Source organism: Euprymna scolopes, chromosome 19 (genome assembly GCF_053919585.1).
Source record: "Euprymna scolopes isolate OS-2025 chromosome 19, ASM5391958v1, whole genome shotgun sequence".
Classification (NCBI taxonomy): domain Eukaryota; kingdom Metazoa; phylum Mollusca; class Cephalopoda; order Sepiida; family Sepiolidae; genus Euprymna; species Euprymna scolopes.
Genome location: NC_136500.1, coordinates 21,476,213 through 21,489,472, shown reverse-complemented (window position 1 = coordinate 21,489,472; position 13,260 = coordinate 21,476,213). Strand labels below are relative to the sequence as shown.

General features: G+C 30.1%; 1 long non-coding RNA gene across 3 annotated transcripts in view; it reads left to right on the top strand.

The window, feature by feature from the left end:
* Nucleotides 1-2,297: 2,297 nt before the first annotated feature.
* Nucleotides 2,298-13,260, top strand: part of LOC145303480 (uncharacterized) — a 185,267-nt gene continuing 174,304 nt past the window's right edge. For all 3 annotated transcript variants that reach the window (XR_013873716.1, XR_013873717.1, XR_013873718.1), the window contains exon 1: nt 2,298-2,392. This is a non-coding gene — a long non-coding RNA (uncharacterized LOC145303480). The remainder of the gene's footprint in view (nt 2,393-13,260) is intronic.

Below are 13,260 nucleotides of genomic sequence, written 5' to 3'. Positions count from 1 at the left end.
GGGCCTTGATAAGTGGTGACTCCTTTGTAAAAAAAAAGAAAAAAAAAGCTGCTGATTTCAAACACAACAAACACTAACTTGCATCAGTAATTTCATCACATTACATGCAGACTAATTCACAAATCTTGCACTACATAAACCGTGCAGATGCACTTGAACATCTAACATTAACCATAGTGCACCAGTGATCCCGACAATTGAATATATAATAACTTCACCAATGGCCCAGCTCAAAACCAATGCATTTTGATAAAAATACAAACTAATTTTACTTATCTCTTCAAATTTGCAGAGTCACTGAGCACCTAAAACAATGCAGACTCACTTGCATTCATTACTTTCTCAGTGCAAACTCACCTTCATACGTGACGTAAAAAATGATGCAGACTCAACTGCACTAATCATGTGACAACAGTGCAGACTTACTTGCACTCATCATCAAACAACAATACAGACTAACTTGCACTCATAATCTTCAACAGTGTAAACTCAGCACATAACAACGATGCAGACTTACTTGCACTCATCGTGCAACAATAATGCAAACTCAGTTGCACAGATCACCTTATACAGTGCAAACTCATCCTCACTAATCACGTACAAACAATACAAACTCCATAGCACTGATCATATGACATTGATATAGATTCATGCATATATGTATTCGTATGTGTTATTTTTGTGGTATGACAGTGAACCTGTTTTTTTGTTTGCTTTTTTTTTAGTGCCAGAACCTGTTTCTAGTGCATCCACTTATACAAATAACCTAATTCAGTGCCATCTCCCCTTACAGCTTCCTTCATTATTTTTTTATCGAAGCAAGCAAAATCTCTCTCTCTCCCTCTCTCTCTCTCTCTCTCTCTCTCTCTATATATATATATATATATATATATATATATATATATATATGATTACTTCATTTAATCACATAAATTAATATACAAAGACATAATTGTATGTGTAAATTTACAGTATTTACTTCAACAGTGCTCAATACATAAGTGGAGCTAGGTAGTAAGTTATGAAAATATATATGTTTCATTCTCGTGAGAATTCGTCAGGCTTAAGCCTGACATATTCTCACGAGAATGAAACGCTGATTATTAAGCCTGGTGAATTCTCATGAGAATGACAGGTGGATATTCTGTGTAGCTTAATTGCCATATATATTTTCATAATTTACCATATATATATATATATATATATATATATATATATATATATATATATATGTTGTTTATTTGTTTTTGTTAGCGATACTTTTTGAATGAATTCAGTTATTTATACGAAAGTGTATTTTTACATAAATGCAAGTTGGGAATAATTTTCTCTTTGACCAATTTGGTACCCCCAAATGGGGAGCGGCATATGTATTGTTTTTAAAATATAATTATCCACAAACAAATAAATAGCATTTTCGTAAAATATAATATATTCAGTAGTACTGCAAGATATCCCAGTGGAAGAAGTTTAGGCTTCTTATCATGGGGTCCCGATTTCGAATCTCGCTACATTCAGCCACTCTGATGAGTCATAGATGACAAAACACATGTCAGTTGATAATTATATTTTAAAAACTATATATATATATATATATATATATATATATATATGACATGATATATAAATATGTATGCTCTGAAGATATATATATATATATATATATATAGTTTTTAAAATATATATATATTTATATATATATATATATATATATATATATATATATATATATATATATATATATGACATGATATATAAATATGTATGCTCTGAAGATATATATATATATATATATATATATATATATATATATATGCTCTGAAGATAGAAATACATTTGCATTGAGCTTATCATTTGTAACAATTTTGACTACATTATAAGGAATATATGCTTAAAAAGATATATATTTTTATATATTCTCAAGAAAAAAGAATGTGTATAGTATGCTTATTTATTCACACAAACATTATTGGCTACACATGTGCATACATATTTCGGCAATGAATTCTGTAGAAAAGAAGTATCATCAGCCCGAACCTTTACTATGAAGGCAGATTTTAAATATTCAAATCAAAGCATACATTTCTTTTGTGCTCAAGGTTTCTAAGCTGATTTAGACTAATTTGGTAGTGCTTCTTCCGAAAATCATATTATTTTTGTTTCATCAGGTAAAGTTGTTGAGATATTTGCTATTTTATAACCTTTTTTTTACCTTAAAATTAGGTGTTCTACCTCCCTGTTTCAAACCCATTATCTCCCTTTAAGTTACTCTTAACTCAAAAGTTACTTTCTTCCTAATTTCCTCTCCCAGTTGGTTATTAAATTTTTATTTTGCAACCACTGGCGATATATCACACCTCTTCTTTATCTGCTCCCATCCCCGACATCAAAGGTATGTTTTACTCATTACTTCTTCTGGACAATGTGTTTGTTTACTTTGTCATGCAATGTGAAATTTCATATTCCATTTCCTTACGAATTTATTCAATCTTTTGGTTTCTTTAACTCCTTCATTCCCCTACCCTCGTTTGTTATTCTTTTTACTTTCTCATACTCTGATTTTTTACTTTTTCTCTTTAAATAAATATACCTATGGATTATGCCCTAGTCTTCAGTCGTTATTTTTTTTTTAATAGTTTACCTGACTGTGAAACGTAGGTGCATGTGATGAGAGAACAGAAGACGTGTTTCTATTATACACTCTACTCTAGTTTCGTAATTACAACTGTAGGTTGTTATTGTGATATGTGTTAATTGATTATGATATCACAAACCTTAAAGTAAAAGTCAAATTCTTATTCATTAGACTCCTGTTCTAGTCTTGAGTGTGATTTTCACAACGTTTCGGTTGATATAACCTCCGACCTTCTTCAGGTGTATCTTGTTGAACTCGGGAACGTTTCTGTTGAACTCGGGAATTTGGATGGAATTTCGAGCGGAACCCTTTATTTACTTCACGAGGGTAGCATGCTCTTGTTCTATCAGCCATGACTGGATAGAGTCTTAAGTAATTTGCAATTGTATTTTTTCGGTCGCCCACACTGAGGATTGAACCTTCAACCTTCAGGAGAATATCACTTTTACAATTGATTTTTCCCAATACTCTAACCACTGCGTCACGGGTCCTTGCGGACAATTCTAGTATGAATTTTAGGAATCTTAAACTTACTTTTGTATTTCTAGTTGTAAATATCACCATTTATTACTAATTATTACTATATATTAATGTATATCTATCTCTATACTTATTACTTGTATATATTGTTTTACTTATTACTTGTATATATTATCTATTGTTTATAATTACTGGTTCCCATATTGCATTGAATTCTATACTAGGTCTATTTAGCAGTTGGTTATTCCCCAGCTTATGTGCTGCTTCTTTGAGTCGTCTTACTCTCCATCGTTCTTCTCTGTCTATAATTTTTACTTCGTCCCATAATGGTAGATCGTTTCCCTTTTCCTTCCAGATATGATCAGCTATATTTGATTTTTCAATCTTTTCGATGTTCTCACCATACTTTCAATGGACGATACGTTTCACCTTTGTATAGTTTTCCACATTTATACTATATATTAATGTATATCTATCTCTATACTTATTACTTGTATATATTAATTTTTTTTTTTTTTTTTACTTGTATATATTATCTATTGTTTATAATTACTGGTTCCCGTATCATATTGACTTCTATACTAGGTCTACTTAGCAGTTGGTTATTCCCCAGCATATGTGCTGCTTCTTTACATATAACCAATCCTCATCTCAAAAATTCAGAAATGTCAAAAGTCAAATTAGCTACACAATGAGGTTTGTAGGTGGTAAGAAGTGGACACTGAGTATGAAATAGGCCTACCATGTTTTATGCAAGCAATGTGCTGAGCATCATTGAGAGCAGACAAAAAAGGATAGAAAGTCACTCTGTTTTGGTATTCCAATGATCTGCCGTGAACTGAAAAACCATTTTTGATGATTACTATTTCTATGCAGTCAAAACGAAGGAAATCAACAGGAAGAACAGGAATTTGTTGGTTTATCTAAACCTCAAGTCTGCAATTAGACCAATTCCACATTACAATAAAATTCCTGTTCCAGTGTTTAAAGGCTTGCTTGAATTGGAATTGCGTGGTTCTGAAGAAGACCAAGCCTCTATTTTGTCCACTGACAGTAGTGAAGCCACTGTTTCAGATGTCAGTTGTCCTCCTTCTTCCCTACCTCAGCTTTTTAGTTTTTGTTTTTTTTCCCAAGAAGAACTTAATGATCTGACTAAAGATCTCAACCTTTCGAAAAAATCTTCTGAACTTTTAGCTTCAAGACTCACAGAAAAAAATTCTCTTTCAGCCTGGAACTCTCATAACCTTGTATATAAAATGTCATATTGAATTCTTGCCATATTTCACGCAGGAAGACGACATAGTATATTGCAACAATGTTACCAGCCTTCTGCGGCAGCTTGGTGTTGAACAGTATTATTCTCAAGATTGGCGCCTTTTTATAGACAGTTGCAAAAGAAGTTAAAAATGTGTTCTTCTTCACAATGACAACTTATATGGATCAATTCTTCTTGACCATTTAACGTTCCTCAAAGAAAAATATGATGAAATCAAATTTGTTCTAGAAAAGATTTCATACAGACAGCACCAATGGATCATATGTGTCGATTTGAAAATGGTTGGGTTTCTCCTCAGGCTACAAAGTTGCTACACAAAATTTCCTTGCTTCTTGTGTTTGTGGGATAGCAGCGCAAGAACAGAGCACTGGATAAAAAAAAAAATTGGCCTGTGCGCAGTGAACTGATTCCTGGATCTCTCAATGTTCTGGCTTCTTCTTTGGTGGAGAGTTTCAAAATTATGTTTCCTCCTCTTCACATAAAGCTTGACATCATGAAACAGTTTGTGAACGCTCTTGAGAAAGATGGCGACTGTTTCAAATGCATTTGCATGAAATTTCCGGGCCTAACCATAGAGAAATTAAAAGCTGGAATTTTTGATGGACCCCAGATTCAAAATTTAATGAATGACGCAAATTTCTGAAATTTTATGAATCCTGCAGAATTGAGTGCTTGGACGGCATTTACGAATGCAGTAAAATTCTTCTTAAGAAAAATAAATGCACCCAACTACAAAGAGCTTGTTGAAATATTACTCATAAGTCTTCATCAACTGGATGCAACTATGAGCATCAAGTTCCATTTTTTGCACGGTCATCTTGCCTGTTTTCCAGAAAATCTAGGTGATGAGAGTGACGAGCAAGGGAAGTGCTTCCATCAAGACATCAGTGACATGGAAGTTCACTATTAAGGTTGTTGGGATGCCACCACACGTGCAGAATACTATTGGTTTATCAAGCACGATGATGCTTTTAAAACTATATCTACCACAGTATTTTTTAATTGTCTATTTTTGAGCGATTATCGAGACTTCTAAGGCATAATCCTCTCGTGTCGGACATTTTTTATTCAAAAGTAACAATCGACATTACTTGTTTTTTTTTTTTTAACTAAATAAACTTTTTAAAATAAGTTGAACCACTAAAAACTTACAAAGCTAGGTAGAAAACAAACACTTAGAAAAATCAATTTTATTTTTTGAAAACAATAGTAAACAAGTAAAAATATTTTAAAAAATATTATGGGATGTGTATTCTCTTTTAAAAGCAATATCTCCTTTAAATAACGGTCATAAAATGTGTTTTCAATCGATATTTATTCAATAATGGACCAGTTTTTCTAGATAGCAAAAAGGGACGAGTTTTCCTAAATACTTTTAACATGGGTAGGGTGTGGATATTGTTAACTATTATGAGCCTTCCTTCTATGAGGGAAGTTTAAAATTTTATTTTAAATATAAAAATTTGGTGGGTTATTAAATTGATTTGCCTTGCTGTAAAAAGGAACAAAACAAAAACGAGATGTAAATAATAATAATAATAATAATAATAATAATAATAATAATAATAATAATAATTTTAATAATAATAATAATAATAATTTTAATAATAATAATAATAATAATAATGATAATAATAATAATAATAATAATGATAATAATAATAATAATAATAATAATAATTTTAATAATAATAATAATAATAATTTTAATAATAATAATAATAATAATAATAATAATAATTTTAATAATAATAATAATAATAATTTTAATAATAATAATAATAATAATAATAATAATAATAATAATTTTAATAATAATAATAATAATAATAATAATTTTAATAATAATAATAATAATAATAATTTTAATAATAATAATAATAATAATAATAATAATAATAATTTTAATAATAATAATAATAATAATTTTAATAATAATAATAATAATAATAATAATAATGATAATAATAATAATAATAATAATAACAGTAATAATAATAATAATTTTAATAATAATAATTTTAATAATAATAATAATAATAATAATAACAATAATAATAATAATAATAATAATAATAATTTTAATAATAATAATAATAATGATAATGATAATAATAATAATAATAATAATAACAATAATAATGATAATGATAATAATAATAATAATTTTAATAATAATAATAATAATAATAATTTTAATAATAATTTTAATAATAATAATAATAATAATAATAATAATAATAATAACAATAATAATAATAATAATTTTAATAATAATAATTTTAATAATAATAATAATAATAACAATAATAATAATAATTTTAATAATAATAATAATAATAATAATAATAATAATAATGACGACGACAAATTTATAGATTTACACTCTAAGCTAAATTTCCATTCTAAAATGCAATATTACTTAAAAAAAAACTTAAGAAGAAGGAAAGAAGAGCAATCATTTTAGTATTTAGAGTGGATGATCAGTTTCGAATATAAATTTAATGTAAAATAATCGGCAATTTTCTTTGGGGGGGGGCGCCAGCACACCACATTTCAATCTGCCATTTTTGTTCACCAAAAAGTATGTCAGTGCGTCGAATTTCATTCTATCATAAAAACAAATTTCTATAGAAAAAAATATTTGTACATTTTTATCTAGCGAATAAACATAAAATTACATATGGAAAACCATGTTTATTATTTTTTTGAAATCCAACAATGGAGCTGAAGCCGATATTTTGCTTCTAAAACAAAACTAACTTTTTAAAAAAAATTCTCCGTGGTGTACCGGGAAAATGTTTTTCTAATGGAATAAAAATGAATAAAGTTTATTTTTATAGGAACATTTATACATTTATCTAGCCAATAAACATAAAATTATGAATGAAAAGCTGCGTTTATTATTAAAAAGAAAAATCCAACCTATATTCTAATACGAATTTAGGTAAAAATGGCACTGGTAAAAATGGAACCGGAAAAAATGGCACCGTAAAAATGCCACTGGTAAAAATTGCAAAAGTGAATAAATAGGTAAAAATGGCACGTTGACAACGGAACCATAGAAAAGTTGGAGAAGTGCGATCTAAGCTCTCATTCCTTTAGTTAAAAATCCTTCCTAAAATAAAATTAAATAAATATTTTAGTAGACACAAGTAGGGGTGGGGTTAGGCTTTTTAAATAAGGGCTAATTATAGACAACATAAAAGTGAAAATGCTTTTTGTTATGTTGATCAATTCTTTTAGCAAGCCAATGTGAAAAGTCTTTAGAGAAGTAAAGATAAATATAAAATGTTATTGCTGCTATATCCACTCTCTTTCTTTCTCTATTTGTTTGACCGTTCATCACATCATAACCCTAGCAAAGCCATTATCAAAGCACCAGCTGAAAGCCAGGCATATAAAATCAACAGTGGGTTCTTTGATAAGACAGTGGCGCGTCTTAAATATATGTTCTGTTTAGAGCACAATTGAACAATGATACTTGACTTTTACGTTTTAAACTTTTATTCAAGACATTATATGAAAATAATTTTATAAAATTAACAGTAGGTTCTCTACTTTGCAATGTAGACTACTATGTATTGTGGATTAAGTCACTGCGAAAGAGGCACGTGAAGCTTCCGGTGCACCGTGATGGGTCTCCAACTAGAGCAGGCAATCAAGCGATTTGATTGAAAACTGAATGATTTCACCGATTTCGATGACAATAAAAATATGGGAGTGTGAAACATTTGTTGATCATCATTCAATCCCGGGCAACGTCGGGTCTCTCTGCTAGTAATAGGTAGTTTTCTTTCACAGCAAAAAAAAGTTATAATTGCGAATTGGTGAAAACATAAACAAACAAAAACAAAACAAAAGCAATGATAATTTTATAAATATTGGCAAACCAGAACAGTAGTATCTTATTCAAAGTTAGCAATAAACGGTGTTTGGTCATATCCTTTTCCTGATGTTAAATTTCATCAGTAATATAATTTCCGGAAAGAGTCTCAATTTGCCAAGTTTATTTATTTATTAAATTGTCAGGTGAAAGTACAGAATAGTTTACAAAGAAGTTTCCTCTTCATGTTAAGGGCTTTCTAAACAATGTTATTATTTCATTATTATTATTATTATTATTATTATTTATTTTTAAGTCATTATCGAGACTCCTATCGTGGCGTTCATTTTTTTTTTTCTTATTCTCACTTAACGTTCGAAACTACTTGTTTATTGAACCGAGTAAACGTTTTATATTGTAAAACAACCCCAACATTCCTATCATATATTAAAAAAAAAGTTCTATTTGATTATTTGTAAATGTAAATTTGTAATTTAATTTTGCAAATTTTCTGTATGATAACATGTTTTTTTTAACAAGTTAAAATCGTTTTGGCGCAAAAAAAGAAAAAAAGAAAAAAAAAAAGAATTAAAAGTAGTGGCCGCCAGCGATTAAATCTTTGAATTAAGTTTTCATTTTCAGAACTTAAAAAATAAATTGAATTTAGGTAAATATGGCAGCGGTAAATTTTATTTCGACATTTTCAGATTATTATGCATAAATATTTATAATAAAATAATTATTAATTAAAACGTTATAATAATTTTTTTAAACATTAAAATTTATTTTCTTTTAGAGGGTGAGGTCTCTTTTAAAACTAGATATCCATTAGTATTTTCTTTAATTTTCTATTTTGGAGCGATTATTATCAAGACTCCTAAGATGTAATCACCTCATGTCGGACATTATTTCTCGTTCCCACATAAACAGTCGACATTACTTTTTTTTTTTTTTACTGAATAAATGCTTTAAAATAAATTAAGCCACTAACAACTTAGCCAACTAGGTAGAAAAATCGATTTGGATCTTTTAAAAACAACAGTAAATAAGTATGAATATTAAAAAAATATATATTATGCGGTCTGTAGTTTCGTTTTTGAACTTAAACGCTTTCAAATAAGTGAAACCACTTTAGGGTTTAGAATGCTTTTAGGGCACAACCTAATAAAATAAATAATTCCATACAAGCTTCTGAAATGACGAACACAACAACTTCATAAAATGTAACACAGCAAAGGTTTATTAAGGAGAATGTGATATGTTCCTTGTCAAAAGCTGGACTCCGGCTACCTGGTGCTATCGCGGTAGTTATTCCCACTGGAATCGTCGATACCGTTAGAAATCACCGAGGTGGAGAGAGAGAAGAAAAAGGGTCCGTTCTGTTTGGTGTCTCTCTCAGTAAGGACGAGTTGTTCTTCTTCAAACCGGATGCTGGCGGATTTCCTTAGGGGATAGGAAGGATCAATGCGCCGTACCCCTGATTGGTCAGTATGTGGCCAAATAGCACAGGGGAGAGGCATTGATCGAGGAAGAAAAAAGTTCCATTTGTTTCTGCTACACCACTAACAACTTAGCCAGTAGGTGTATCAGAAGTTTGGAGGAATTTTTGACACCCCTAACAGAAAACTGCGAATAAAATATAAAACCTCGTCATTTCTCTTTTTAAAGTGGATTGTTTATTTTCTGTATGGAACATACTTCCAAAATAAACTATTAAAGTCGTTTAAAAAATAATAGAACTATTCATCCATCCAAACAAAGATTTTACTCGTTACAAACCACCCTTGCTGTATGATTTCTATTTCCTGTGGATTTCAGTGTTATGTGACCAGTAGTTTAAGAGTTTATCGGTTAAATATTTACACACATATATATACATCTACTATTTTTTTTATATATAGATAAACAAGATTCAATCCATCATTTTTTCAGTGCTACAATTTAAATAATAGTATTCCCATTAATCATCATCATCATCATCATCATCATCATCGGTTTAACGTCCATTTTACATTCTGTCATACATTTGACAGCTTTTAGAAATTGACTTCCAAACTAGCATATCTCCTGTCAATTCTTTATCTCTTTTTTTTTTAGTTATTTTTTTTTTTTTTTACCTTCCCCTATGGACTTGACCTGCTACCTTTCCTGCTTTAGATCGACTGATCCGAGAACTCTTATCCATTCTTTCAATGTGGCTATACCATCAAAGTCTCCTGTTCGACACATATCTCTTTATACTGTCCAGATGTAATCTTGCTCTGAGATCATCAAAACTTAGCTTGCCTGTAAATAACACCAAACATTAATTTATTATAAACTGTTTAAAAATAATTATGCAAATTAGACATGCAGATAATGATGTTCGGGTCTTTGCCCCTACTATATATATACTACATATATATACTATATATAAAAGAAAAAAGAGAAAAAAATACTTTGCAAGGATGCAATATAGGTAAAATATTTTCGCTTGTTTTCTTTTCCTTATAAGGGAAATGGTTTCCATAATGTTTTATTGTTAAAGTGTTTTTTTATTCAATAAGTCTGAAGAAAGGCTGTTCTTGTGGAAATTTTCAAATGAAATAATGTTTGAATTTTTCCGAATAGTCTTGAAACAATTGTAACTAACGATGAAATACACTATTTGTTGCTATCAACCCATTCTTTGAAGTCTTGGTTTTTGTTAAAACAATATACTATGTATATACTATATCTATATAAGAGACAAGCTCGTCCAAGGACGGAGTACTGTTGCCACATCTGGGCAGGAGCTACTAGAAAGGACTTATCCTGCCTTGATAGAGTTCAAAATAGACTTCGTATCCTCATAGGAGATGTCCTTTTTCTTCCCTACAACCTCTTTCTTACAGAAGAGGTGTACCGAGTTTGTCTTTGCTTTATCATTATTTTTATGGCAAGTGCTCGATTGAACTTCAATCTATATTCCTCTCTCACCAAACTTTCACAAGAAACACTCGTCTAGCTGAAAACACTATCAATAATTCCCCCCACTCTTTATCTGTACCTAAACCTAAACGTAGATTCCACGAACAAAGCTTCTTTCTTAGAACTGCACGCCTGTGGAACTGTCTTCCGTTTTCCTGCTGACTACAATATGGTTGTCTTCAAGTCCAATGTAAACAAGTTCTTGATAAGCCGTTCCCCTTAAGTTAACAAATTTACTGAATTTCGATTACTGACAATTACTATATTGTCCAATTAACTACTGTACACTCTTTAAACCTTATCCTCGAGTGGCCCCTGGGCCTTGAGAAGTAGTGATACCTATGTAAAAAAAAATACTATATATACAGTATTTCAAAAGACAAACGTGTGTTATGGATTTAAATAAGAGTGAGCCAATTTGATAGTAATATAGGTGTCATCATAATCATCATCATTATCATCATCATCATATTTGATGTAACGTCCATTTCACATGATGGCATGCATTAGACAGCTTTTAGAAATTGACTTTCAAAATAACCTACTATCTCTGGCCAGGTCTTTATTTACCCTTCATTCTCCTGTCCATTGTTGATCACTTCCTCACATGTTTTCCTTGACTTTCTCCTGTGAAATGAACTTGCTACCTCAACTGTACTACATCTATTAACGCAAGGAATTTCAGCCATTCTTTCAACATGGCTATACCATCAAAGTCTTTACGTCTCACAATACACATTGATCGTATAATTCTTATACTATTTCTCTCCATGCAACGCATATCCTCAACCCTAACTGGCAAAGCTTCAGTTTTATGCATCATCACATTCCGTACACATGCCTGATAGACTTTTTCTTGTTTGACAGTGATAACACTCTGCTAGTGCATGTTTCATTTTTATTTTTGTTGACTGCCTTTCATAAAAATTACATACTCTTTGATGTAATGTATATTTTGGATTGCAACATGATTATCAAATATGGAAGCTTATCTCCAAATTCAATTAGATTTCGTATTATTTGGATTATTTGGACTACTGTTCTCATCTTGAATGTTATTTTTGGTCGATGTAACTTCCGACTTTCTTTGGGTGTATCTTGTCGAACTCAGGAATCTGCACAGAATTTTGAATGGAACCCTTTATCTAATCTCCGGGAATAGCATGTTCTTGTTCCATCAGCCATAACTGGGTAGAGGTCCTACATAATTCACAATTGAGTGTCGCCCACACTGAGGTTATTAATGAAAAACTGTTTTCGATAAAGTTTATTTGGAATAAATTTTGTCCGGCATTTTGAATTACGTTTGTCACAATTACGTAAGCAACAGAACTTACTTATCTCCCCTGTCAACTTATCTCTTTTTTATTCGGACGGTGCAAAAATAATGTCGCTTTTTACGTCAAAGAACGATATTATTTTTGTACCAACCTAATAGTAAGTGTAATGTAGTGATTTCGCTTCTATTCCCAAATTTCTTTTTTCATTAATAATTATTTTTATTGTTTTTCGTAATTTTTGGATATGTTACTATTTGAGACCTAGAAATTACGTAGTTACCATTTGTTTCACTTGAAATTCAATATTTTTTTCTTTTGTATAATATAAAAGCGCCACATAATCTCAATTGGGGTTGAAATGTAACAACACTGTTAAAAAAAGGTGTACAATGCTACAAAGAATATGATTGTCTGATTAAGTCATTAACAAAAGAGTACTATTCATTGTGCAATGATAAACATTAAGTGCAACATCGTCATTGTCAAGTTTTGGTGCATACAGATCCGGTTCAAACGTTTTTACTGTTTTATAAAATTTCTTTTTTCTTTCAAATTCTATTCTTTTTTTTTTGTCTCTTTCAAGTGAGAGGAATTTCCGAGAAGGATCCGTTTTCTCTTTAGTCAATATCACCATTTCCTGCTTGAATTCTGAGCAAAAAGATCCACGATCCACACCTACAACGAAAATATGCAACCACTTAAGACTAAAATGAATGTAAATGCTTGGTGGGATAGTTGATGAGCAAGACTATCTCTTAAATAAAGTAGAAAGTATAAAAAGGGTGTTTTTTTTTTTTTTTAGAGATGACGAAGT